Source organism: Phyllobates terribilis, unplaced genomic scaffold (genome assembly GCF_046119375.1).
Source record: "Phyllobates terribilis strain yellow unplaced genomic scaffold, ASM4611937v1 Scaffold_3__8_contigs__length_932513732, whole genome shotgun sequence".
NCBI lineage: Eukaryota > Metazoa > Chordata > Amphibia > Anura > Dendrobatidae > Phyllobates > Phyllobates terribilis.
In genome coordinates, this window is record NW_027362763.1 from 66,067,651 (window position 1) to 66,093,724 (window position 26,074).

Sequence of the window (26,074 nt, forward strand, 5' to 3'; positions counted from 1 at the left end):
CCCGTTGAAGCGCCGGAAGGCAGCGAAACGGCCGTCGTCCCCTTTTTTCCTCTCCCTCGCATACCCTTCGGGGTCTCAGTCCAATGCTGCATGCTGAAATCCTCCGCACACATAAATAAAGGAACGTTTTAAAGAAGACTGGCTGAGTGCTACCTTTCCTTCTATTCTTGCTTGTGATTGAATTATTTCTTGGATGTGCACCACCGTTTAAGTCCTGAAGCACACAGTCTGAAATATGCCCTGGTGATTGATCTTTTGAAAAAACAGAGTGGTGCCGGAATGTTTCTCTTGCATTTGAACTGACTGACCTTAGACTTTGAAACAGGCTCACCCTGTATTGTTAAAGAGCATATTCTAAAGGTATAGGGAAAATATATATTCTTGTACCGTGTTAGTCAGTAGATAGAAAAATATTTAGATTTGAGAGTCCTCAATGGTTGATACCTTTTAATGGCTAACTGAAAAGATGGTAACAAATTGCAAGCTTTCGAGACTACTCAGGTCTCTTCATCAGTCTAGTATACCACAAAATCTGAAGAGTCACATATTTATACACAATAAGACATACAAATAATGCAATAGGTAAGACAGGTAATGAAAAGCAGAGTTATTATGGAAGAGATAAACCGTTCTGGCTATAAATATTTTAGCAGTTAATGGATAAGGAGTGTGAAGGTTTTATTGTCCTGTGATTAGGTCCAGTGTTATGATGGCCTCACAAGTCTGAGGAGCAAATTCCTTAGTTGACGTAGAATGACATAAATCCATGCGACACTTTCATTCCTGCTCTGAAAGTGTTAAAGGTCATCATCAGTTTTTATTCTGAAATTCTTCTTTCTCTTTGAGATTTGAAGTTACTTTTTAATACCAGTAATTTCATGTTTGTAATGCTGTGATCAGGGGAGCAGAAAGGCAGATCTATTCTTTTTTCTTTTATTGTGTGGCGATGATGATTCATCCTTGTCCTAAGTTTTTGCCCTGTCTCCCCTACATACCGACCCCCAACTGGACATTTGGTACATATAATTAAGCACACTACATTAGCTGTGATACAGCTGAACTTACCTGGGATCTTGTATTCCTGATGTGAATTGGGAATCTTTATCTTGTCAGTGGTCATTATGAATGGACAGGTTTTACATTTTTTCTGGTTGCAAGGAAAGGTGCCTGTAGCTGGAGGATATGACAGGGAGCTTCTGACAATGATGCTTCTTAGATTTGGGGGTTGCCTGAAACACAGAAGTGGGGGGTCTGGAAATATGGATTGTAATCGGGCATCTTTTTGTAGTAAAGGTTGTAGTATACGTGCAGCACTCCTTAGCGCCTCCAGGTTTGGATTGTAAGTGACTACTAGAGGCACCCGGCTGCTTTCTTGTTTGGTTTTGTAATGTAGGAGATGATTCCTTGATATTCTGGTGGCTCTTGTAATCTGGTTCTCAATTGTTCTTGGATGGTAGCCCTGTTTCAAAAAGGTCTTTCTGAGACCATCAAGGTGTTTGTCTCTATCCATCTGATTGGAACATATCCGATTGTATCTGATGGCTTGGCTGTAAACAATAGAGTTTTTTATGTGTTTTGGATGGAAACTGTCCCATTTAAGGTATGTAGGACGGTCGATTCATTTCCGGTACAAGGATGTCTCTATTTCATTGTTCTCTAGCTTGATGATGGTGTCCAAAAAGTTAATTTCAGTACAGGAGTAGTTGAGTGCTAGGTTGATGGTGGGATGAAATCGATTAAAGTATTCATGGAGCGTCTTTAGCTGTTGCTCAGACCCCGTCCAGATGATTAAAATATCGTCAATGAAACAAACGATAGTTGGCCAGAGGCCTGATGGGACATGAGGACAAAAAGTCACTTTCAAGCTTGGCCATGAAAAGATTTGCATACTGTGGAGCCATTTTACTTCCCATCGCTGTACCAGTTTGCTGTAGATATATGTTGTTATCAAATTCAAAGTAATTGTGAGTGAACTTAGCATGGTGTCCGCTAACAAATTGAATGGAAAATCGTCTCAATTTGTTAGCGGACACCATGTTGCGTTTGGAGAGCCCCTGTGTGCCTACACATTGAAGCTTCCCCACAAGTGACCCCATTTTGGAATCTAGACCACCCAAGACACCTATCTAGATGCATAGTGAGCACTTGGAACCCCCAGGTGCTTCACAAATTGATTCGTAAAAATGAAAAAGTAAAAAAAAAATACTTTTTCATTTTTACGGATTAATTTGTGAAGCACTTGGGGGTTCAAAATGCTCACCACCCATCTAGTTAAGTTGCCTGGGGGGTCTAGTTTCCAAAATGGGGTCACTTGTGGGGGAGCTCCAATGTTTAGGCACACAGGGGCTCTCCAAATGCAACATGGTGTCCGCTAACAATTTGAGCTGATTTTCCATTCAATTTGTTAGCTGACACCATGTTGCGTTTGGAGAGCCCCTGTGTGACTAAACATTGGAGCTCCCCCACAAGTGACCACATTTTGGAAACTATACCCCCCAAGGCACCTATCTAGATGCATAGTGAGCACTTGGAACCCCCAGGTGCTTCACAAATTGATTCGTAAAAATGAAAAAGTGGAAAAAAATATACTTTTTCATTTTTACAAATCAATTTTTGAAGCAACTAGGGGTTCCAAGTGCTCACTATGCATCTAGATAGGTGCCTTGGGGGGTCTAGTTTCCAAAATGGGGTCACTTCTGGGGGTTTCCACTGTTTAGGCAAATCAGGGGCTCTCCAAACGCAACATGGCGTCCGCTAATTATTCAAGCAAATTTTACAATCAAAAAGTCTAATGCGCTCCTTCCCTTCCGAGCCCTGCGTGTGTGCCCAAACAGTTTTTTTCCCCCACATATGGGGTATCTGCGTGCTCAGGGGAAAATGCACAACAAATTTTGGGGTCCATTTTTTCCTGTTACCCCTTCAAAAATAAAAAAAATTGGGTCTAAAGTAACATTTTTGTGAAAAAAGTTAAATGTTCATTTTTCTCTTCCACATTCCAAAAATTTCTGTGAAGCACCTGAAGGGTTAATAAAGTTCTTGAATGTGGTTTTGAGCACTTTGAGGGGTGCAGTTTTTAGAATGATGTCACTTTTGGGTATTTTCTGTCATAAAGACCTCTCAAAGTGACTTCAAATGTGATGTGGTCCCTAAAAAAATGGTTTTGTAAATTTTGTTGGAAAAATGAGAAATCGCTGGTCAACTTTTAACCCATATAGCTCCCTAACAAAAAAAAATGTTGGTTCCAAAATTGTGCTGATGTAAAGTAAACATGTGGGAAATGTTATTTATTAACTATTTTGTGTGACATATCTCTCTGATTTAAGGGAATAAAAATTAAAATTTTGAAAATTGCAAAATTGTCAAAATTTTCGCCAAATTTCCATTTTTTTCACAAATAAACGCAAGTGATATCGAATAAATTTTACCTCAATCATGAAGTACAATATGTCACGAAAAAACAATCCCAGAATCAGGGGGATCCGTTGAAGCGTTCCAGAGTAATTACCTCATAAAGTGACAGTGATCAGAATTATAAAAATTGGCCTGGTCATTAACGTGCAAACCACCTTGGGTTGTAAAGGGGTTAAGGCATACCACAGATATGTCGATGATATTTTCTTGGTATGGGCTGGGACAAAAGTGCAATTTGAAGAATTTGTGACTCTTCTTAATTCAGAGAATTTAGAAAATATGAGATTCACCTCTACTTTTGGAGGTCATGCGTTAAATTTTTTAGACGTGCATGTATCCATTCAGGAAGGTACTATTGTAACAGAATCGTTCCGGAAAGACACTGCCACTAATATGTTATTACATTTTAATAGTTATCATCTGTATCATGCAAAACGTGGACTGCCTTATAGTCAATTTTTAAGACTTCGAAAAATTAATAACTCTAATAAAAAATTTGAAGAACAATCAAATGATCTGTCAAAAAGATTTCTTGATAGAGGTTATCCCATTCAAGAAGTAAATTCAGCTCGCATTAAAGTCGATAAAAAAACTCAAAAAGAATTATTAAAAGGACAAAAAAGAGTGTCCAAAAAAGAAGATAAAAAATTCATTCTAACTTTCAAATTTAGTCCGATGTCAGATATAATTAAAAAAGCTATTAACAATAATTGGCACCTTCTGGAGAGTGACAAAGATCTGACTGAAAGAGCCAGCAAAAAAACAATTGTTTCCTATAGACGGAGCTGCAATCTGGGAGACATCCTGGTGCACAACAGATTCCAAGAGGATTCTGCTAACTGGTTAGAAAGTGGTACTCCAAAGGGGAACTTTAAGTGTGGGCATTGCTCCTTTTGTAAATTTCATAGAATCGATAAATCTTTTAGAATAGGACCTTAAACACACAGTCAAGGATTTTATTTCTTGTAGAACGAATTATGTAGTGTACATAATTACATGTCCCTGCCAGTTTTATTATATTGGCAAAACTATTAGACCTTTATTTATTCGGTTCAGGGAACACTATAACTCTATAGTATCAAAGAAAGGTTCCCCTAGATTAATTCAACATATCTCTGAACGTCATAATGCCGACCCGACTGTGCTACGTTTTGCAGGGTTAGAACATGTTAGACTGCCAAGGGAAGGAGGAGACCGTAAAAAATACTATTGCAACATGAGGCTAGATGAATATTAAATTCTGAAGCCCAGGGCCCATTAGGGTTGAATGAGAAGGTAGATCTGTCAGTTTTCTTATGATACCGCTATTTACTTGTTTGCTTCATCTTATAATGTTTTTTCAGCTTAATGATGGAAAATGTTTTTATGCATATCATTATGTTTTAATTTATTCACACATGTGTTCGTATTGGTTTAAAAGGAAGTGAACAGGTGGGTCACTTACTTTGGACCCGTTGAAGCGGCGGCAGGCAGCGAAACGGCCGTCGTTCCCTTTTTTTCTATCCCCCGCATACCCTTCGGAGTCTCAGTCCAATGCTGTACGCTGAAATGCTCCACACACATAAATAAAGGAACGTTTTAAAGAAGACTGGGTGAGTGCTGCCTTTCCTTCTATTCTTGCCTGTGATTGAAATATTTCTTGGATGTGCACCACCGTTTAAGTCTTGAAGCACAGAGTCTGAAATATGCCCTGGTGATTGATCTTTTGAAAAAACAGAATGGTGCCGGAATGTTTCTCTTGCATTTGAACTGAGAGAAGGGATTTTTTTCTGTTTTTTTCGCATGGGATAGGGGAATTGGATGAATAGAAGAACCAAGCAAAGCTTTAGAAAATCACTACCTCAAAATCCTTTATGAAGCCTATAGCAAAGTATCAACATATACATAAGCACATAGCACATTTTATTAAAACTTTTAACTCGTAACATAAAGAGGTTGAAAAATTATCACAAAATCATGTCTGCTCCATCCCAGAGTTTGCAGAGGAGGAGGAGTGCATCACTGCTCAGTGGAGGAATGGGGTGAGTTAGTTACTAATTTACTTTTAGATCGTTGTGCTGGCACAGGGGATGCACAATGGGCCTGTTTGTTACTGTAGCATCGGCGTCTGTGCCCCCTGCCAGGCAGAGACGCCGTCCCTCTCACCGCCGCGCTCCCCGCCCAGCGTCCTCCGGCGCTCCTCTTCCTGCTGTTGCCGGCGCGTGCAGCTTCCCGGGCACTGTGCTTAGGGCACGAGCGCGCTCCCTCCCTCTTAAAGGGGCCGTGCGCGCCGTTCTAAGGAGTCCCCGGCCAATAGCCAGAGGTCCTCCCATATGTAAGGCACCTCCTCCAAAATGGAGGTGCCCGAGCAAAGTTGTAAGCATAGTGTACTCACCTCTGCTTCAGTTCTCAGGTACCGCTGCTAGCCTGACTACTAGTCCTGCCCACCAGCCTGACTCCCAGTCCAATCCGCCAGCCTGATTTCACTCCAGCCCGACAGTCTGTCTTCCGCTCAGTCCGCCAGTCTGTCTATGGGCTCTGCCCGCCTGCTTACCTGGAAGCACCTGCCTGTTACCTACCGTACCTGACTGGAGGTTCCTGCTTGTTACCTGACGTGTCTGCCAGTCTATCTACCCGGATCACTCGTCAGCCTGCCTGCTGTGCCCATCTGCAATACCGGTCAGTCCCTACCATCTGTACCGTGGGAGTCACCTGCTCCATTACAAGGTCATCCCCAGAGTAGCACCTAGTCCCTCTGCTCGGACCCTCCCTGGTCACAGAGTCGATTGAGCCACCATACGACCTTGGTCGCTCCGAGTTGATACCTAGTTACGCCCCTCTGGGTCCCTCCTTGCACCGCAGCACAGAGGTTCCACCACCCGGATCCGTAACAGTTTGCTCGGGCCATGGAACCCGATGCCTCCCTGACCCCCGCATTCTCTGACCTTCACCAGGAGGTCTTATGTCAGAGTGTACAAGAGGAGTCTGCCTTGTCCTTTCTGTTGTATGTTAACTCTCACCAAAGCGCATTGTCCGCCCTGTCTGAGCATGTCTCTGGCCAAACGGAGCCTGCACCCGCGGCACCGCAACCCAGTCTTAATATGGCATCCAACTATGGACCCCGGCTCTCGGCACCTCCACGTTTTGCTGGCACCCTCGCTTTAGCCTGGGGCTTCATAAACCAGTGCACCCTGCACTTTGAACTCCTGGTACACCAGTTCATCTCCGACCGGGCCAAGGTAGCATTCATCATGTCTCATCTCACTGGTGACGCACTGGCATGGCTAAACCCCCTGTGGGAGAGAGGGGATCCTCTGGTGTCTGATCTATCGTCCTTCCTCGCTGCCTCCTCTCTGCTACGTCTCCGCCAAGGGAGTCTCACCGTGGGCCAATATGCCATACAGTTCCATACCCTCGCTTCTGAGCTTGCCTGGAACAACGAGACCCTGGTATCCATCTTCTGGGAGGGTCTTTCCAGTCGGATCAAGGACGAGCTAGCCGGCCGCGATATTCCTACCACCCTGGACGACCTGGTGTCACTTGCTACCCGGATTGACATCCGATTCAAGGAACGAGCTAAGGAGATTACCCGGGAGAGAGGATTCCCTCGCCTCGCTCCTATTCTCCCGAGACCTGTCTCCCAGCCAGCAAGTCCCCAGGCACGCTCGCCTGAACCTTTGCAGATTGACCAAACCAGGATGGTCAAGTCTCATCTGGAGACGTGCCGAGCCGAAGGGAGCTGCTTCTACTGTGGCAGTGAGGAGCATCTGATCCGTTCCTGTCTGGAGAAGCCGGAAAACTCCAGTGTCTAGGACCACTCGGAGAGGTCGTCCTAGGCAAAAGTAAATGCTCTCCGTCCCTGACTTTGTCTGTCTCTATCTCCTGGGGTGGCAACCGCTACTTTGATATCACACATCTGGATTCCGGAGCTGCGGGGAACCTCATTTCCCAGGCCCTGTTAGAAAAATATCAGATTCCCACCAAACCTCTGGCTGAACCATTGGCAGCCGCTTCCGTGGATGGCAGACTCCTTCCGGTGACCATCTTGCTCATTACAGAACCTATAACCCTGCAGGTGGGAATGCTGCACTCAGAGAGGATCTCCTTCCATGTGCTTTCCGGACTCTCTCACTCCCTATTGCTAGGTCTACCCTGGCTTCAGAGACATGAACCCGTACTGAATTGGCAATCTGGTGAGGTGCTCCGTTGGGGGCAGGATTGCCATAAAACCTGCCTGGTCCCAGTTTGCCCGGTTCGTCCTCCACCTACCCTGGCTAATCTATCCGGTTTACCAGCACCTTACTGATCCTATGCAGATGTCTTCGACAAAAAGGAAGCAGAGACACTGCCACCTCATAGGCCATATGATTGCCCGATCAACCTGGTACCCGGTGCCACGCCACCCCGTGGGCGTATTTACCCGTTGTCGTCAGCCGAAATCCGGGCCATGTCGGAGTACATCGAGGAAAATCTGGCTAGGGGATTCATCCAGAAATCTACCTTCCCGGCTGGAGCCGGATTTTTCTTTGTCAAGAAGAAAGACGGTTCGCTTCATCCCTGTATTGACTATAGAGGACTCAACCAAATCACGGTCAAAAACAAATACTCCCTGCCGCTCATCTCCAAGTTGTTCGACTGCCTTAAGGGCGCTAGGATCTTTACCAAGCTGGATCTACGTGGGGCGTATAACCTGGTCTGGATCCGTCAAGGAGACGAGTGGAAGATGGCATTCAATACCCGGGACAGTCACTATGAATACCGTTGATGCCCTTCGGTCTCTGCGGTTGTGACGCCCTCCCTGAGCTTCCAGACTGGCTGTGGTGGTAGGGAGCTTGCTGTCCTTCACCCAGAGCTGGGCCAATGTAGTGTGTTGAAGTGTAATCATGGCCGTAACCCAGTCCGTGCCCTGGGTTGTCACATAAAAAGATGGGCTTTGTGGTTTGAGTGGTAAAGTACGACTACTCCACCTGTGGTGTCAGGTGAAGGCCACCAGCGCTGCAGCAGTCCTCTGAGGCCGGTGTTATGGCAGCCGTGTTGGTATAGCTCCCCACAGGTGGAGCTAGGCCTCAGGGCAGAGTTTGTGGAACGGTGTGGAGGTATGGTGATGGATGCAGTGGCGCGCGGGAATGAACAAGCGGAGGCAGTAGGTGAAGTCATCCAGGTCTTTTACTCACATCAATAGACCAGGCAGCTGCAAAGCTTCTCTCTGCCTCTTGCGGCGCGCTGCGGCCACCAGATAGGGGTTCGGCACTCTACAGGTAGATCAGGAGCACCTATCAAGACCCCGTCAGCATGTCCCTCTCTTTCCTTCTTCCTGCTTGTGTCCCTCCTGGGTTCCACCAAGCTGCCGGGCTTTTCTAACAATGATGTGTAGTGCAAAGTCAGATATCGGGGGCCGGTCACCCCTTTGGCGGTAGGATTCCCTCTGACTAGGCCAGGGTGAAGAATACAGGTGGCGACTCTGCTCCGTCCATATCCCCCTGGGATCCTTTCATGTGTGGAGCCTCTCTCCTCTGCTCCCCTCCAAGGCCTTCTTACATCAGGAACCTTGATCAGGTCAGAGTGCTCCAGTTACCTCTGCCTGCTCCTCGCCTCAAGGCCAAAGAGTGAGGACTGTGTATCTTCAGTCAGCTACAGACACTTGCTGGGTCCTGGCTGAAAACCTCACAATCAAAGAACCAAGAACTAAGATGGCTGGCTATTTTATATGCTTATGCTTAGGAGCTACTGTAAATGCTCCCTCCATCTCATCCACTACATGGTTCCCCCTATCTTTGGTTCCCCCCATCTCTACTATTCTGGCTCGGGGCAGCACCCTGGTGGTTTATTGCCCCCTACAGAACTAGAGTGGGGTAGTGTTGAATGCAAAGTTAGGGTCCTGTGTGATGCTCCATCCTTACCTGCAGGAGGAGATACCACACCTCTTTATGAGATGCAGTACCTCTGTGGCGACCGAACCCACAGGGGCGCCACACAATGCTCTCGCCGTCTTCCAAGAATTAGTCAATGACATCTTCCGTGACCTTCTATATTCTTGCGTGCAGTGTGTACCTGGACGACATCTTGGTCTTCTCTCCGGATCTTCCCGCACACCGGAGAGATGTTCGTCAGGTCCTGCTTAGGCTCAGTCAGAATCACCTTTATGCAAAATTTGAGAAGTGCCTCTTCGAGCACACCTCTCTTACGTTCCTTGGCTATATTATCCCCAAGACAGGTCTACGAATGGATCCTGAGAAGCTCTCTGTCTTAAAGTGGCCCCGTCCAGAGGGGTTGAAGGCGATTCAGCGATTCCTGGGCTTCGCCAACTACTACCGTCTCTTCATCCCGCATTTCTCTTTCCGGACTGCTCCCATCTCTGCGCTCACCCGTAAGGGAGCAAATCCTAAGGAATGGCCGCCCGAAGCTGAGGAGGCCTTCCTTTCCTTAAAGCAAGCCTTCTCCTCTGCCCCAGTGCTGCACCGTCCGGATTGCAACAAACAATTCTTCCTGGAGGTTGATGCTTCCTCCTCCGGAGCCGGAGCGGTGCTCACCCAAAAATCTTCATCCGGGAGAATGGTAACCTGCGGCTTCTTCTCCAAACTCTTCTACTCGTCTGAGCGCAACTACTCCATAGGAGACCGAGAACTGCTAGCCATCAAATTGGCGCTGGAGGAGTGGCGATACCTGTTTGAAGGGGCTCTATACCCGGTGATCATCTATACTGATCACAAAAACCTGGCATATCTCCATAATGCCCAAAGACTCAATCCGCGTCAGGCCCGGTGGTCTTTGTTCTTCGCCCGCTTCGACTTTATCCTACATTACCGCCCGGCGGACAAGAATGTTAAAGCCGATGCCTTGTCCTGATCCTTCCTGTCCTCCAATCAAGAGGAGGAGCCTATGCACATCATCAACCCCTCCAAAGTGATGAATGTGGCCCCCTTGGTTCTGACTCGTCTGCCACCCGGTAAGACGTTTTTAGCAGTTCCAAATCGTGAGAAGGTTCTTCACTGGGGTCATTCATCTAAACTAGCTGGCCATGCCGTTCAGAAGAAGACCTTCCTGCTCATTACCCGGCATTACTGGTGGCCTACCCTGCACAAGGATGTGGTAGACTTCGTCTCGGCCTGTTTATTCTGTGACCGCAACAAAGTTCCCAGACATCTTCCAGCCGGTCGCCTCCTGCCTCTTCCCGTACCTGCTGCCCTGTGGCAGCACATTGCTATGGACTTTATTACGGATCTCCCTGTTTCTGCCGGTTGTACAGTCATTTGGGTGGTCGCCGACCAATTTTCTAAAATGGCCCACTTCATCCTTCTGCCTGGTCTCCCGTCTGCATCTGAGCTGGCTAAGGACTTCATCCTTCACATCTTCCATCTTCATGGCCTACCCCTCCACATTGTGTCGGATTGAGGGGTCCAGTTCACCTCGCGCTTCTGGAGAGCTATTTGTAAGCTTCTGGATGTCACCCTAGATTTCTCCTCTGCTTACCATCCGCAGTCCAATGGCCGGGTGGAACGTATCAACCAGATCCTTACCAGCTTCCTCCGGCACTTTGTCAATGCCCACCATACCGATTGGGTGGAGCTCCTGCCTTGGGCCGAGTTCTCCTACAACAACCTTGAGAGCGAATCTACTTTCTACCGTTCTTTGTGGTCTACGGTCAACATCTCCGGATTCCGTTTCCCGTCTGTGGACAACCCTGCCGCGGAGTCTCTGGTCAGCGAATTCTCCACCATTTGGGAAAATACTAGGTCCGCACTTCTTCAGTCCTCCGAGCGGATGAAGAAACATGCTGACAAGAGACGTCTGGATCCGCCTCAATTCCATCCGGGAGACAAGGTTTGGCTCTCCTCCAAACATGTTCGTCTCAAAATACCCTCCTATAAGTTGGGTCCTCGGTTCATCGGTCCATTTGTAGTCCTAAAGTAAATCAATCCAGTGGCCTACAAGTTAAAACTCCAGGCCACCTTGCGGATTCCCAACTCCTTCCACGTATCTCTCCTCAAACCAGTGGTGTTTAATAGTGTTGAGCCACCCCCGTAGTGTTCGGGTTCGGTTCGGTTCGTCGAACACCGGGATGTTCGAGGAACTGTTCGTCGAACTGTTCGTCGAACACCTTAGAACACCGTCGAACACCGTTAAAACCAATGGCAGGCAAACAAAAACACATAGAAAACACCTGCAAAGGTGTCCAAAAGCTGACAAACTGCTCAGAAGACACTCTCTTTAAAAAAGCCGGCCGGCAAATTCAGCAGCGGCATACACCGGTACCCGACAATTTAGACAAGAAGGAATAGAGCATCACACATAGATTAGATAGATAGAAACATGTCAGTCACACATATAAGAAGCACAGTGACAGTGTTGGTTACTGCACTTGTCATTTAGTGTAAAGGATTTATTAAAAAAAATATTAGTGTTTTCATGCACCGTCTCTTTAAAAAAGCCGGCCGGCAATTCAGCATCTGTACCCCACAATTTAGAACAGAAAGAATAGAGCTTCACACATAGATTAGATAGATAGAAACATGTCAGTCACATATATAATAAGTACAGTGATAGTGTTGCTTACTGTACTTGTCATTTAGTGTAAAGGATTTATTTAAAAAAATAATAGTGTTTTCATGCACTGTCTCTTTAAAAAAGCCGGCCGGCAATTCAGCAGCGGTACCCGACAATTTAGAACAGAAAGATAGAGCATCACACATAGATTAGATAGATAGAAACATGTCAGTCACATATATATGAAGTACAGTGATAGTGTTGGTTACTGTACTTGTCATTTAGTATTAAAATAAAGGATTTATTATTAAAAAAATTGGCGTGGGGTTCCCCTTAATTTTAGGCTCTAGCGGAGGTTAAGCAGACGGCTGGGGCAGATGTTTGAAGCCTGGGAAGGGGGTAATACCCACGGAGCTTCCCAGGCTACTAATATCAGCCCCCAGCTGAATACATAGCCTTTACTAGCTATTAAAATGGGGGACCCCCCCAAAAAAATGACGTGGGGTCCCCCCTAATTTAATAGCTAGCAAAGGCTAGGCAGACAGCTGGGGGCTGATATTAATAGCCCAGGAAGGGAGCCATGAATATTGGCCCCCTCCCAGGCTAGAAACACCAGCCGTCAGCCGCCCCAGAAATGGCGCATTCATAGGATGCGCCAATTCTGGCACTTAGCCTCGCTCTTCCACGCTGCCCTGGTGCGGTGGCAGGGGGTAATAGGGTTGGGGTTGATGTCAGCTTATAATGCCAGCTGACATCAAGCCCAGGTTAGTAATGGAGAGGCGTCTATAAGACACCCCCATTACTAACCCCATAGTCAAAGTTAAAAAAAACACAAACACCCAGAATAAAGTCCTTTAATTGAAATAAAGACACAATCCTTTATTGTTCTAAATTAAACCATACTTACCATCACGCCCATTCCAGCTGAAGCCAACGATCTCCTGCAATAAAAGAAAAATAATAAAGCAACCTCATCCTTACCTTTCCATGGTTCCCACGACAGCTTCAGCTCTGCTACATCGAGATGACAGGCTGGACCGCAGCAGAACGCTGCCATCCAGCCTGTCATCCCCCAGACACTGAGAAGCGCAGGCTTGCTTGCGCTGCTCAGCGTCTCTCTGTGACGACATCCAGAGGAGCCGAGTTCATGTCCAATGAACTCGGCTCACCTCATGCACGTCACTGACAGGGTGGAAAAATTCTCACGCTGAAGCGCTGATTGCAGGAGAATTTTCCCACGCTGTCAGTGACGTGCAGGAGGTGAGCTGAGTTCATTGGACATGAGCTCACCTCATGCACATCACTGACAGCGTGGGAGAATTCTCCTGCACTCAGCACTTCAGCGTGAGAATTTTCCCACGCTGTCAGTGACGTGCATGAGGTGAGCCGAGTTCATTGGACATGACCTCGGCTCATCTGGATGCCGTCACAGCGAGACAGTGAGGAGTGCAAGCATGCCTGCGCTTCTCAGTGTCTGCGGGATGACAGACTGGATGGCAGCGTTCTGCTGCGGTCCAGCCAGTCATCTCGATGTAGCAGAGCTGAAGCTGTCGTGGGAACCATGGAAAGGTAAGGATGAGGTTGGTTTATTATTTTTCTTTTATTGCAGGAGATCGTTGGCTTCAGCTGGAATGGGTGTGATGGTAAGTATGGTTTAATTTAGAACAATAAAGAATTGTGTCTTTATTTCAATTAAAGGACTTTATTCTGGGTGTTGTGTTTTTTTTAAATACTTTACTAGAAATTCATGGCGGTCATGTCTAATACTGGCGTGACCCCATGAATTTTGGGCTTGGGGCCAGCTGATAATACCAAGCTGGCCCTAACCCCTTTATTACCCAGTGAGCCACCGCACCAGGGCCCTGGATGAGTTGGGTACAGCGCCAGAAGATGGCGCTTCTATGAACGCGCCATTTTCCGGGGTGGCTGCGGACTGCAATTTGTAGCGGGGGGGGGCCCAGAAAGCTTGGGCCTCCCTGCGCTGCAGATTCCAGCCCCCAGCTGCCTAGTTGTACCTGGCTGGACACAAAAATAGGGCGAAGCCCCACGTACTTTTTTTTTAATTATTTCATGAAATTCATGAAATAATTAAGAAAAAAAGGCCTTCCCTATATTGTTGTGTCCGGCCAGGTACAAATAGGCAGCTGGTGGTTGGGGGCAGCCCGTTCCTGCCTGCTGTACCTGGCTGGACACAAATATAGTGCGAAGCCCCACTTCAATTTTTTTTAATTATTTCATGAAATTCATGAAATAATTAAGAAAAAAAGGGCTTCCCTATATTGTTGTGTCCGGCCAGGTACAAATAGGCAGCTGGTGGATGGGGGCAGCCCGTTCCTGCCTGCTGTACCTGGCTGGACACAAATATAGTGCGAAGCCCCACTTCAATTTTTTTAAATTATTTCAGGAAATTCATGAAATAATTTTAAAAAAATTGACGTGGGGCTTCGCACTATATTTGTGTCCAGCCAGGTACAGCAGGCAGGAACGGGCTGCGCCCAACCACCAGCTGCCTATTTGTACCTGGCCGGACACAACAATATAGGGAAGCCCTTTTTTTCTTAATTATTTCATGAAATAATTTAAAGAAAATTGACGTGGGGCTTCGCCCTGTTTTTGTGTCCAGCCAGGTACAACTAGGCAGCTGGGGGCTGGAATCCGCAGCGCAGGGAGGCCCAAGCTTTCTGGGCCACCCCCGCTGCAAATTGCAGTCCGCAGCCACCCCGGAAAATGGCGCGTTCATAGAAGCGCCATCTTCTGGCGCTGTACCCAACTCATCCAGGGCCCTGATGCGGTGGCTCACTGGGTAATAAAGGGGTTAGGGCCAGCTTGGCATTATCAGCTGGCCCTAAGCCTGAAATTCATGGGGTCACGCCAATATTAGACATGACCACCATGAATTTCTAGTAAAGTATTTAAAAAAAACACAACACCCAGAAAAAAGTCCTTTAATTGAAATAAACACACAATTCTTTGTTGTTCTAAATTAAACCATACTTACCATCACGCCCATTCCAGATGAAGCCAACGATCTCCTGAAATAAAAGAAAAATAATAAAGCAACATCATCCTTACCTTTCCATGGTTCCCACAACAGCTTCAGCTCTGCTACATCAAGATGACAGGCTGGACCGCAGCAGAAAGCTGCCATCCAGCCTGTCATCCCGCAGACACTGAGAAGCGCAGGCTTGCTTGCGCTCCACAGTGTCTCTCTGTGAGGGCATCCAGATCAGCCGAGTTAATGTCCAATGAACTCGGCTCACCTCATGCACGTCACTGACAGCGTGGGAAAATTCTCCTGCACTCAGCGCTTCAGCGTGGGAGAATTCTCACACTGAAGCGCTGAGTGCAGGAGAATTCTCCCACGCTGTCAGTGACGTGCAGGAGGTGAGCTGAGTTCATTGGACATGAGCTCACCTTATGCACGTCACTGACAGCGTGGGAAAATTCTCCTGCACTCAGCGCTTCAGCGTGGGAGAATTCTCACGCTGAAGCGCTGAGTGCAGGAGAATTCTCCCACGCTGTCAGTGACGTGCAGGAGGTGAGCTGAGTTCATTGGACATGAGCTCACCTTATGCACGTCACTGACAGCGTGGGAGAATTCTCCTGCACTCACCGCTTCAGCGTGAGAATTTTCCCACGCTGTCAGTGACGTGCATGAGGTGAGCCGAGTTCATTGGACATGAACTCGGCTCATCTGGATGTCGTCACAGAGAGACGCTGAGCAGCGCAAGCAAGCCTGCGCTTCTCAGTGTCTGCAGGATGACAGGCTGGATGGCAGCGTTCTGCTGCGGTCCAGCCTGTCATCTCGATGTAGCAGAGCTGAAGCTGTCGTGGGAACCATGGAAAGGTAAGGATGAGGTTGCTTTATTATTTTTCTTTTATTGCAGGAGATCGTTGGCTTCAGCTGGAATGGGCGTGATGGTAAGTATGGTTTAATTTAGAACAATAAAGGATTGTGTCTTTATTTCAATTAAAGGACTTTATTCTGGGTGTTTGTGTTTTTTTTAACTTTGACTATGGGGTTAGTAATGGGGGTGTCTTATAGACGCCTCTCCATTACTAACCTGGGCTTGATGTCAGCTGGCATTATAAGCTGACATCAACCCCAACCCTATTACCCCCTGCCACCGCACCAGGGCAGCGTGGAAGAGCGAGGCTAAGTGCCAGAATTGGCGCATCCTATGAATGCGCCATTTCTGGGGCGGCTGACGGCTGGTGTTTCTAGCCTGGGAGGGGGCCAATATTCATGGCTCCCTTCCTGGGCTATTAATATCAGCCCCCAGCTGTCTGCCTAGCCTTTGCTAGCTATTAAATTAGGGGGGACCCCACGTCATTTTTTTTGGGGGGTCCCCATTTTAATAGCTAGTAAAGGCTATGTATTCAGCTGGGGGCTGATATTAGTAGCCTGGGAAGCTCCGTGGGTATTACCCCCTTCCCAGGCTTCAAACATCTGCCCCAGCCATCTGCTTAACCTCCGCTAGAGCCTAAAATTAAGGGGAACCCCACGCCAATTTTTTTAATAATAAATCCTTTATTTTAATACTAAATGACAAGTACAGTAACCAACACTATCACTGTACTTCATATATATGTGACTGACATGTTTCTATCTATCTAATCTATGTGTGAAGCTCTATTCTGTCTGTTATAAATTGTCGGGTACCGCTGCTGAATTGCCGGCCGGCTTTTTTAAAGAGACGGTGCATGAAAACACTATTATTTTTTTTGATAAATCCTTTACGCTAAATGACAAGTACAGTAAGCAGCACTGTCACTGTACTTCATATATATGTGACTGACATGTTTCTATCTATCTAATCTATGTGTGATTCTCTATTCTTTCTATTCTAAATTGTCGGGTACCGCTGCTGAATGGCCGGACGGCTTTTTTAAAGAGACGGTGCATGAAAACACTATTATTTTTTTTGATAAATCCTTTACGCTAAATGACAAGTACAGTAAGCAGCACTTTCACTGTACTTCGTATATATGTGGCTGACATGTTTATATCTATCTAATCTATGTGTGAAGCTCTATTCTTTCGGTTCTAAATTGTCGGGTACAGGTGTATGCCGCTGCTGAATTGCCGGCTTTTCATGTTTCACTGTTGGCACTGTTCCCATCGATTTGGGCAATCACTGTAATGCCACAACCACCATGGCTGTGGCATTACAGTGAGTGGCAGACAATCCCTGCATGATTGGTGCTCTAAATAGCGCCAGACATGCAGGACACGCTTTTGGTGCACGAACAGTTATCGAACATAACCTCGAACAGCCGAATTTTTTGCAAATCGTTCGGGTTCGTCGAACAACTCGAACACCGCCCTAAACAGCTCGAATTTGAGATTGGCGAACAGTTCTAGTCGAACACCGCTCATCTCTAGTGTTTAATTCTTTTTCCAACAATTCAGGTATTCCCCAGCTCCGGTTTCTGCTGAGGATGTTTTTGAGGTAGAGAACATTCTGGCTACCAAGAGGGTAAGAGGGAGAACCTTTTTTCTGGTGGATTGGAAGGGGTTTGGCCCAGGGGAGAGAACTTGGGAACCCAGGGAGAACATTCATGCCCCGTTTCTCCTTAAAAATTTCTTTCTGGCCTAAAAAAGAGGGGGCGTAAAGGGGGGGCTACTGTAGCATCGGCGTCTCTGCCCCCTGCCAGGCAGAGACGCCGTCCCTCTCACCGCCGCGCTCCCCACCAGGCGTCCTCCGGCGCTCCTCTTCCTGCTGTTGCCAGCGCGTGCAGCTTCCTGGGCACTGTGCTTAGGGCGCGCGCTCCCTCCCTCTTAAAGGAGCTGCATGCGCCGTCCTAAGGAGTCCCCGGCCAATAGCCGGAGGTCCTCCCATATATAAGGCACCTCCTCCAAAATGGAGGTGCCCGAGCAAAGTTGTAAGCATAGTGTACTCACCTCTGCTTCAGTCCTCAGGTCCCGCTGCTAGCCTGACTACTAGTCCTGCCCGCCAGCCTGACTCCCAGTCCAGTCCGCCAACCTGATTTCACTCCAGCCCGACAGTCTGTCTTCCGCTCAGTCCGCCAGTCTGTCTATGGGCTCTGCCTACCTGCTTACCTGCAAGCACCGGCCTGTTTCCTGCCATGCCTACCTGGAGGCTCCTGCCTGTCACTTGCCATGACCACCTGACAGCCTACCTAGAGGCTCCTGCCCGTCATTTGCCATGACCACCTGACAGCCTACCTAGAGGCTCCTGCCGTCACTTGCCATGACCACCTGACAGCCTACCTAGAGGCTCTTGCCATCACTTGCCGTGACCACCTGTCAGCCTACCTAGAGGCTCCTGCCGTCACTTGCCGTGCCTATCTGACAGCCTACCTGGAGGCTTCTGCTTGTTACCTACCGTACCTACCTGGAGGTTCCTGCTTGTTACCTGCCGTGTCTGCCAGTCCATCTACTCGGATCACTCGTCAGCCTGCCTGCTGTGCTCATCTGCAATACCGGTCAGTTCTTACCATCTGTACCATGTGTGTCACCTGCTCCCTTACAAGGTCGTCCCCAGAGTAGCACCTGGTCCCTCTGCTCGGATCCTCCCTGGTCACGGAGTTGATTGAGCCGCCGTACGATCTTGGTCGCTCCGAGTTGATACCTAGTTACGCCCCTCTGGGTCCTTCCTTGCACCGCAGCACAGAGGTTCCACCACCCGGATCCGTAACAGTTACAAAGACGCACAATGGGGTGTGATTTTTTTAAAGGTTGCACAATATGGGGGAGAGGGTGATTTTTAACGATGATAATATCAGTCTTAGTACTCTCTCTTAGTAACTCTATTAGATCCATGACTTTTTCCTCTCTAATAGAGATGAGCGGTGTTCGACTAGAACTGTTTGCCAATCTCAAATTCGAGCTGTTTTGGGCGGTGTTCGAGTTGTTCGACGAACCCGAACGATTTGCAAAAAATTCGGCTGTTCGAGGTTATGTTCGATAACTGTTCGTGCACCAAAAGCGTGTCCTGCATGTCTGGCGCTATTTAGAGCACCAATCATGCAGGGATTGTCTGCCACTCACTGTAATGCCACAGCCATGGTGGTTGTGGCATTAGAATGATTGCCCAAATCGATGGGAACAGTGCTCACAGTGAAACATGAAAAGCCGGCAATTCAGCAGCGGCAAACACCGGTACCCGACAATTTAGAACAGAAAGAATAGAGAATCACACATAGATTAGATAGATAGAAACATGTCAGTCACATATATAAGAAGTACAGTGACAGTGTTGATTACTGTACTTGCCATTTAGTGTAAAGGATTTATTAAAAAAAATATTAGTGTTTTCATGCACCGTCTCTTTAAAAAAGCCGGCCGGCAATTCAGCAGCGGTACCTGACAATTTAGAACAGAAGGAATAGAGAATCACACATAGATTAGATAGATAGAAACATGTCAGTCACATATATAAGAAGTACAGTGACAGTGTTGATTACTGTACTTGCCATTTAGTGTAAAGGATTTATTAAAAAAAATATTAGTGTTTTCATGCACCGTCTCTTTAAAAAAGCCGGCCGGCAATTCAGCAGTGGTACCCGACAATTTAGAATGGAAGGAATAGAGAATCACACATAGATTAGATAGATAGAAACATGTCAGTCACATATATATGAAGTAAAGTGACAGTGTTGATTAATGTACTTGTCATTTAGTGTTAAAATAAAGAATTTATTTAAAAAAAAAATTGGCGTGGGGTTCCCCATAATTTTAGGCTCTAGCGGAGGTTAAGCAGACAGCTGGGGCAGATGTTTGAAGCCTGGGATGGGGTAATATCCACGGAGCTTCCCAGGCTACTAATATCAGCCCCCAGCTGAATGCCTAGCCTTTACTAGCTATTAAAATGGGGGACCCCCCAAATAATTGACGTGGGGTCCCCCTTTTTTTAATAGCTAGCAAAAGGCTAGGCAGACAGCAGGGGGCTGATATTAATAGCCCAGGAAGGGTGCCATGAATATTGTCCCCCTCCCAGGCTAGAAACACCAGCCGTCAGCCGCCCCAGAAATAGCACATCCATAGGATGCGCCAATTCTGGCACTTAGCCTCGCTCTTCCCACTGCCCTGTAGCGGTGGCAGTGGGGTAATAGGGCTGGGGTTGATGTCAGCTTATAATGCCAGCTGACATCAAGCCCTGGTTAGTAATGGAGAGGCGTCTATAAGACACCCCCATTACTAACCCCATAGTCAAAGTTAAAAAAAACACAAACACCCAGAATAAAGTCCTTTAATTGAAATAAAGACACAATTCTTTATTGTTCTAAATTAAACCATGCTTACCGTCACGCCCATTCCAGTCGAAGCCAACGATCCCCTGCAATAAAAGAAAAATAATAAAGCAACATCATCCTTACCTTTCCATGGTTCCCAGGACAGCTTCAGCTCTGCTACATCGAGATGACATGCTGGACCGCAGCAGAACGCTGCCATCCAGCCTATCATCCCGCAGACACCGAGAAGCGCAGGCTTGCTTGCGCTCCTCAGCGTCTCTCTGTGACGGCATTTTTTTTAATTATTTCATGAATTTCCTGAAATAATTTAAAAAAATTGAAGTGGGGCTTCGCACTATATTTGTGTCCAGCCAGGTACAGCAGGCAGGAACGGGCTGCCACCAACCACCAGCTGCCTATTTGTACCTGGCCGGACACAACAATATAGGGAAGGCCTTTTTTTCTTAATTATTTCATGAATTTCATGAAATAATTTAAAAAAAAATACGTGGGGCTTTGCCCTATTTTTGTGTCCAGCCAGGTACAACTAGGCAGCTGGGGGCTGGAATCTGCAGCGCAGGGAGGCCCAAGCTTTCTGGGGCCCCCCCGCTGCAAATTGCAGTCCGCAGCCACCCCCGAAAATGGCTCGTTCATAGAAGCACCATCTTCTGGCGCTGTACCCAACTCATCCAGGGCCCTGGTGTGGTGGCAAACTGGGTAATAAAGAGGTTAAGGCCAGCTTGGTATTATCAGCTGGCCCTAAGCCCAAAATTCAAGGGGTCACGCCAGTATTAGACATGACCGCCATGAATTTCTAGTAAAGTATTTAAAAAAAACACAACACCCAGAATAAAGTCCTTTAATTGAAATAAACACACAATTCTTTATTGTTCTAAATTAAACCATACTTACCATCACGCCCATTCCAGCTGAAGCCAACGATCTCCTGAAATAAAAGAAAAATAATAAACCAACATCATCCTTACCTTTCCATGGTTCCCACGACAGCTTCAGCTCTGCTACATCGAGATGACAGGCTGGACCGCAGCAGAACGCTGCCATCCAGCCTGTCATCCCGCAGACACTGAGAAGAGCAGGCTTGCTTGCGCTCCTCAGTGTCTCGCTGTGACGGCATCCAGATGAGCCGAGGTCATGTCCAATGAATTCGGCTCACCTCATGCACATCACTGACAGCGTGGGAAAATTCTCACGCTGAAGCGCTGAGTGCAGGAGAATTCTCCCACGCTGTCAGTGAGGTGCATGAGGTGAGCTCATGTCCAATGAACTCAGCTCACCTCATGCACGTCACTGACAGCGTGGGAAAATTCTCCTGCACTCAGCGCTTCAGCGTGAGAATTCTCCCTCGCTGTAAGTGACGTGCATGAAGTGAGCTGAGATCATTAGACATGAACTCACCTCATGCACGTCATTGACAGCATGGGAAAATTCTCCTGCACTCAGCGCTTCAGCGTGAGAATTTTCCCACGCTGTCAGTGACGTGCATGAGGTGAGTTCATGTCCAATGATCTCAGCTCACCTCATGCACGTCACTGACAGCGTGGGAAAATTCTCCTGCACTCAGCGCTTCATCGTGAGAATTCTCCCACGCTGAAGCGCTGAGTGCAGGAGAATTTTCCCACGCTGTCAGTGACGTGCATGAGGTGAGCCGACTTCATTGGACATGACCTCGGCTCATCTGGATGCCGTCACAGCGAGACACTGAGGAGCGCAAGCATGCCTGCGCTTCTCAGTGTCCGCGGGATGACAGGCTGGATGGCAGCGTTCTGCTGCGGTCCAGCCTATCATCTCGATGTAGCAGAGCTGGAGCTGTCCTGGGAACCATGGAAAGGTAAGGATGATGTTGGTTTATTATTTTATTTTTATTGCAGGAGATCGTTGGCTTCAGCTTGAATGGGCGTGATGATAAGTATGGTTTAATTTAGAACAATAAAGAATTGTGTGTTTATTTCAATTAAAGGATTTTATTCTGGGTGTTTGTGTTTTTTTTAACTTTCACTATGGGGTTAGTAATGGGGGTGTCTTATAGACGCCTCTCCATTACTAACCTGTGCTTGATGTCAGCTGGCATTATAAGCTGTCATCAACCCCAGACCTATTACCCCACTGCCACCGCTACAGGGCAGTGGGAAGAGCGAGGCTAAGTGCCAGAATTGGCGCATCCTATGGATGCGCCATTTCTGGGGCGGCTGACGGCTGGTGTTTCTAGCCTGGGAGGGGGCCAATATTCATGGCATCCTTCCTGAGCTATTAATATCAGCCCCCAGCTGTCTGCCTTGCCTTTGCTAGCTATTAAAATAGGGGGGACCCCACGTCATTTTTTTGGGGGGGTCCCCATTTTAATAGCTAGTAAAGGCTAGGTATTCAGCTGGGGGCTGATATTAGTAGCCTGGGAAGCTCCATGGGTATTACCCCCTTCCCAGGCTTCAAACATCTGCCCCAGCCGTCTGCTTAACCTCCGCTAGAGACTAAAATTACGAGGAACCCCACGCCAATTTTTTTTTAATAAATCCTTTATTTTAACACTAAATGACAAGTACAGTAACCAACACTATCACTGTACTTATTATATATCTGACTGACATATTTCTATCTATCTAATCTATGTATGATGCTCTATCTTTCTGTTCTAAATTGTTGGGTACAGATGCTGAACTGCCGGCCGGCTTTTTTTAAGAGACGGTGCATGAAAACACTAATATTTTTTTTAATAAATCCTTTACACTAAATGACAAGTACAGTAACCAACACTGTCACTGTGCTTCTTATATGTGTGACTGACATGTTTATATTTATCTAATCTATGTGTGATGCTCTATTCCTTGTTGTCTAAATTGTCGGGTACCGGTGTATGCCGCTGCTGAATTTGCCGGCCGGCTTTTTTAAAGAGAGTGTCTTCTGAGCAGTTTGTCAGCTTTTGGACACCTTTGAAGGTGTTTTCTATGTGTTTCTATGTGTTTTTGTTTGCCTGCCATTGGTTTTAACGGTGTTCGACGGTGTTCTAAGGTGTTCGACGAACAGTTCGACGAACAGTTCCTCGAACATCCCGGTGTTCGACGAACCGAACCCGAACACTACGGGGGTGGCTCAACACTACTCTCTAACTCCTTCAAGCTTCTGGCTCTCACCGAAACTTGGATCCAGCAGTCAGACACCACGGCTGCTGCAGCTCTCTCTTATGGTGGCCTACACCTTTCTCATACCCCGAGACCTGACAACAGATCAGGTGGAGGTGTTGGTCTGCTTCTTTCAACAAAATTCATTCAACAAAATGTACTTTTCAGGTTATCCCCCCAGTACCCTCCCTTATCTTCCCTTCTTTTGAAGCCCACACAGTCAGACTCTACCAGCCCTTCTCCCTGCGAGTGTCGGTTGTCTATCGCCCTCCAGGTCCCTTCCGTCAGTTCCTGGATCACTTTGCTACCTGGCTTCCAAATTTTCTATCTTGCGACATCCCCACTCTAATCATGGGAGATTTTAACATCCCAATTGGCGATCCCCTTTCCCCATCTGCCGCTCATCTTTTATCTCTAACCTCCTCCTTCGGCCTTTCACAGCTTGCTAATTCTCCTACACATGAAGATGGAACACATTGGACCTGATCTTCTCTCGGCTTTGCTCAGTACCTGACCTTACTAATTCTCCCCTTCCACTCTCTGACCATAATCTTCTTTTAATCTCTGTCAAGAAATCCACACTAACGCGCCATTAACACCCAGAAATTTATGAAAAAGTTGCAATCATCATTGGCCCCAATCTCCTCCCTCTCATGTCCAGACTATGCATTGAAGCATTATATCGAAATATTACTTTGCACCCTGGATGAAGCCGCACCTCCTACACAAAGAAAAATTCAGCATAGACGGCAACAACCCTGGCACACGCCTCAAACACGTCTTCTCCAGAGGTGCTCCAGGTGCGCTGAAAGGCTGTGGGGAAAATCTAATCTGCCCGAAGATTTCCTCCATTATAAATTTATGCTGAAAACATATAACTCTGCCCTTCACCTCTCCAAACAAACCTACTTTAACAACCTCATCAACTCACTTTCCAATAATCCTAAACGCCTCTTTGACACATTTCACTCTCTTCTCAATCAAACAGCACAGGACCCGACCATTGAACTCAGCGCTGACAATCTGGCCATTTATTTCAAACAAAAAATTGTCCATATCTGACAAAAATTTTCTCCCAATCCCCAATGTTATGCATGCTCCCCCCCCCCACATTGTATCTTGCTCACTTTCTGACTTCAAGCCAGTCACGGAAGATGAAGTGATCAGGCTCCTTGCATCTTCTCGCCCTACCACCTGCACCAGTGACCCTATTCCCTCATATCTCCTTCAGTGCCTTTCTCCAGCTGTCACCACTCACCTAACTAAAATTTTCAACCTCTCCCTTTCATCTGGTATCTTTCCCTCTTCTTTTAAACATGCCAGCATATATCCATTACTTAAAAAAACATCCCTTGACCAGGCCAACCCAACCAACTACAGACCTGTTTCCAATCTACCCTTTATTTCTAAACTCCTGGAACACCTGGTCCATTCCTGTCTAATCTTCTATCTCTCAGACAACTCTCTTCTTGACCCTTTACAATCTGGTTTCCTCTGTTTACATTCTACTGAAACTGCCCTTACTAACAGCTAAATCTAATGGTCACTACTCCCTGCTGATTCTCCTGGATCTCTCTACAGCATTCAACACTGTGGATCACCAGATCCTCCTCACTATGCTCCACGCTATTGACCTCTGTTCTCTCTTGGTTCTCCTCCAATCTCTCTGACCGTCTTTCTGTGTCTTTTGCCGGCTGCTCCTCCTCTCTCCTTTCCCTTACTGTTGGTGTTCCTCAAGGATCAGTCCTAGGCCCCCTTTTTTTCTCCTTATACACCGCTCCTATTGGACAAACAATCAGCAGATTTGGTTTTCAGCACCATCTTTATGCTGATGACACCCAATTATACACCTCTTCTCTGGACATCACCCCTGCATTATTACAAAAGACCAGTGACTGTCTTTCTGCTGTGTCTAACATTATGTCCTCCCTTTATCTAAAACTGAATTGGTCAAAAACTGAACTATTTCGTATTTCCTCCCTCCACTAACCTTCCTGTGCCCGATATTGCCATTTCCATTTGTAGCTCAACCATTACTCCCCAGCAACAAGCCCGCTGTCTTGGTCTCATTTTTGATTCAGATCTTTTCTTTACTCCTCACATCAAATCACTTGCTCATTCATGTCATCTACACCTCAAAAACATCTCAAGAATCAGGACTTTTCTCACCTTTGACTCTGCAAAAACTCTTTCTGTCGCTCTTATTCATTCTCGTCAGGACTACTGCAACTCTCTACTTATCGGGCTCCCTCTTAGTAAACATTCCTCTCTCCAATCCGTGCTTAACGCAGCATCCAGGATCATATTCCTCACCAACCCCTACACCAATGCCTTTTCCCTGTGCCATTCATTGCATTGGTTGCCCATCCAATATAGAGTTTAATTTAAACTTATCACGCACTTAATAGTAGTGTTGAGCCACCCCCGTAGTGTTCGAGTTCGGTTCGGTTCGTCGAACACCCGTGTGTTCGCCGAACTGTTCGTCGAACACCTTCGAACACCGTTAAAACCAATGGCAGGCAAACAAAAACACATAGAAACACATAGAAAACACCTTCAAAGGTGTCCAAAAGCTGACAAACTGCTCAGAAGACACAACTAACACATGGAAAAGTGACAAGTACATATAGTCATGCGAAAAGAAAAGAGGTGGAGGAGTAAAAGGAGGGGGAGACACAGATATAGGCATGTCATGCCCTTCTAAAATCCAAAAAGTGAGAAGCCGACACGTTAAGTCCGCTCCTGCCCGTGCCACCTCCGCGTCGCCGGGTTTGTGCCAGAGCCGTGGTGACCCCTGACGGCCAGCCCCCCTCTCCCAATACTGGTGCCTGTCCGCTGGTGGGTCGAGCGAGCCCCCCTGTGGTGGA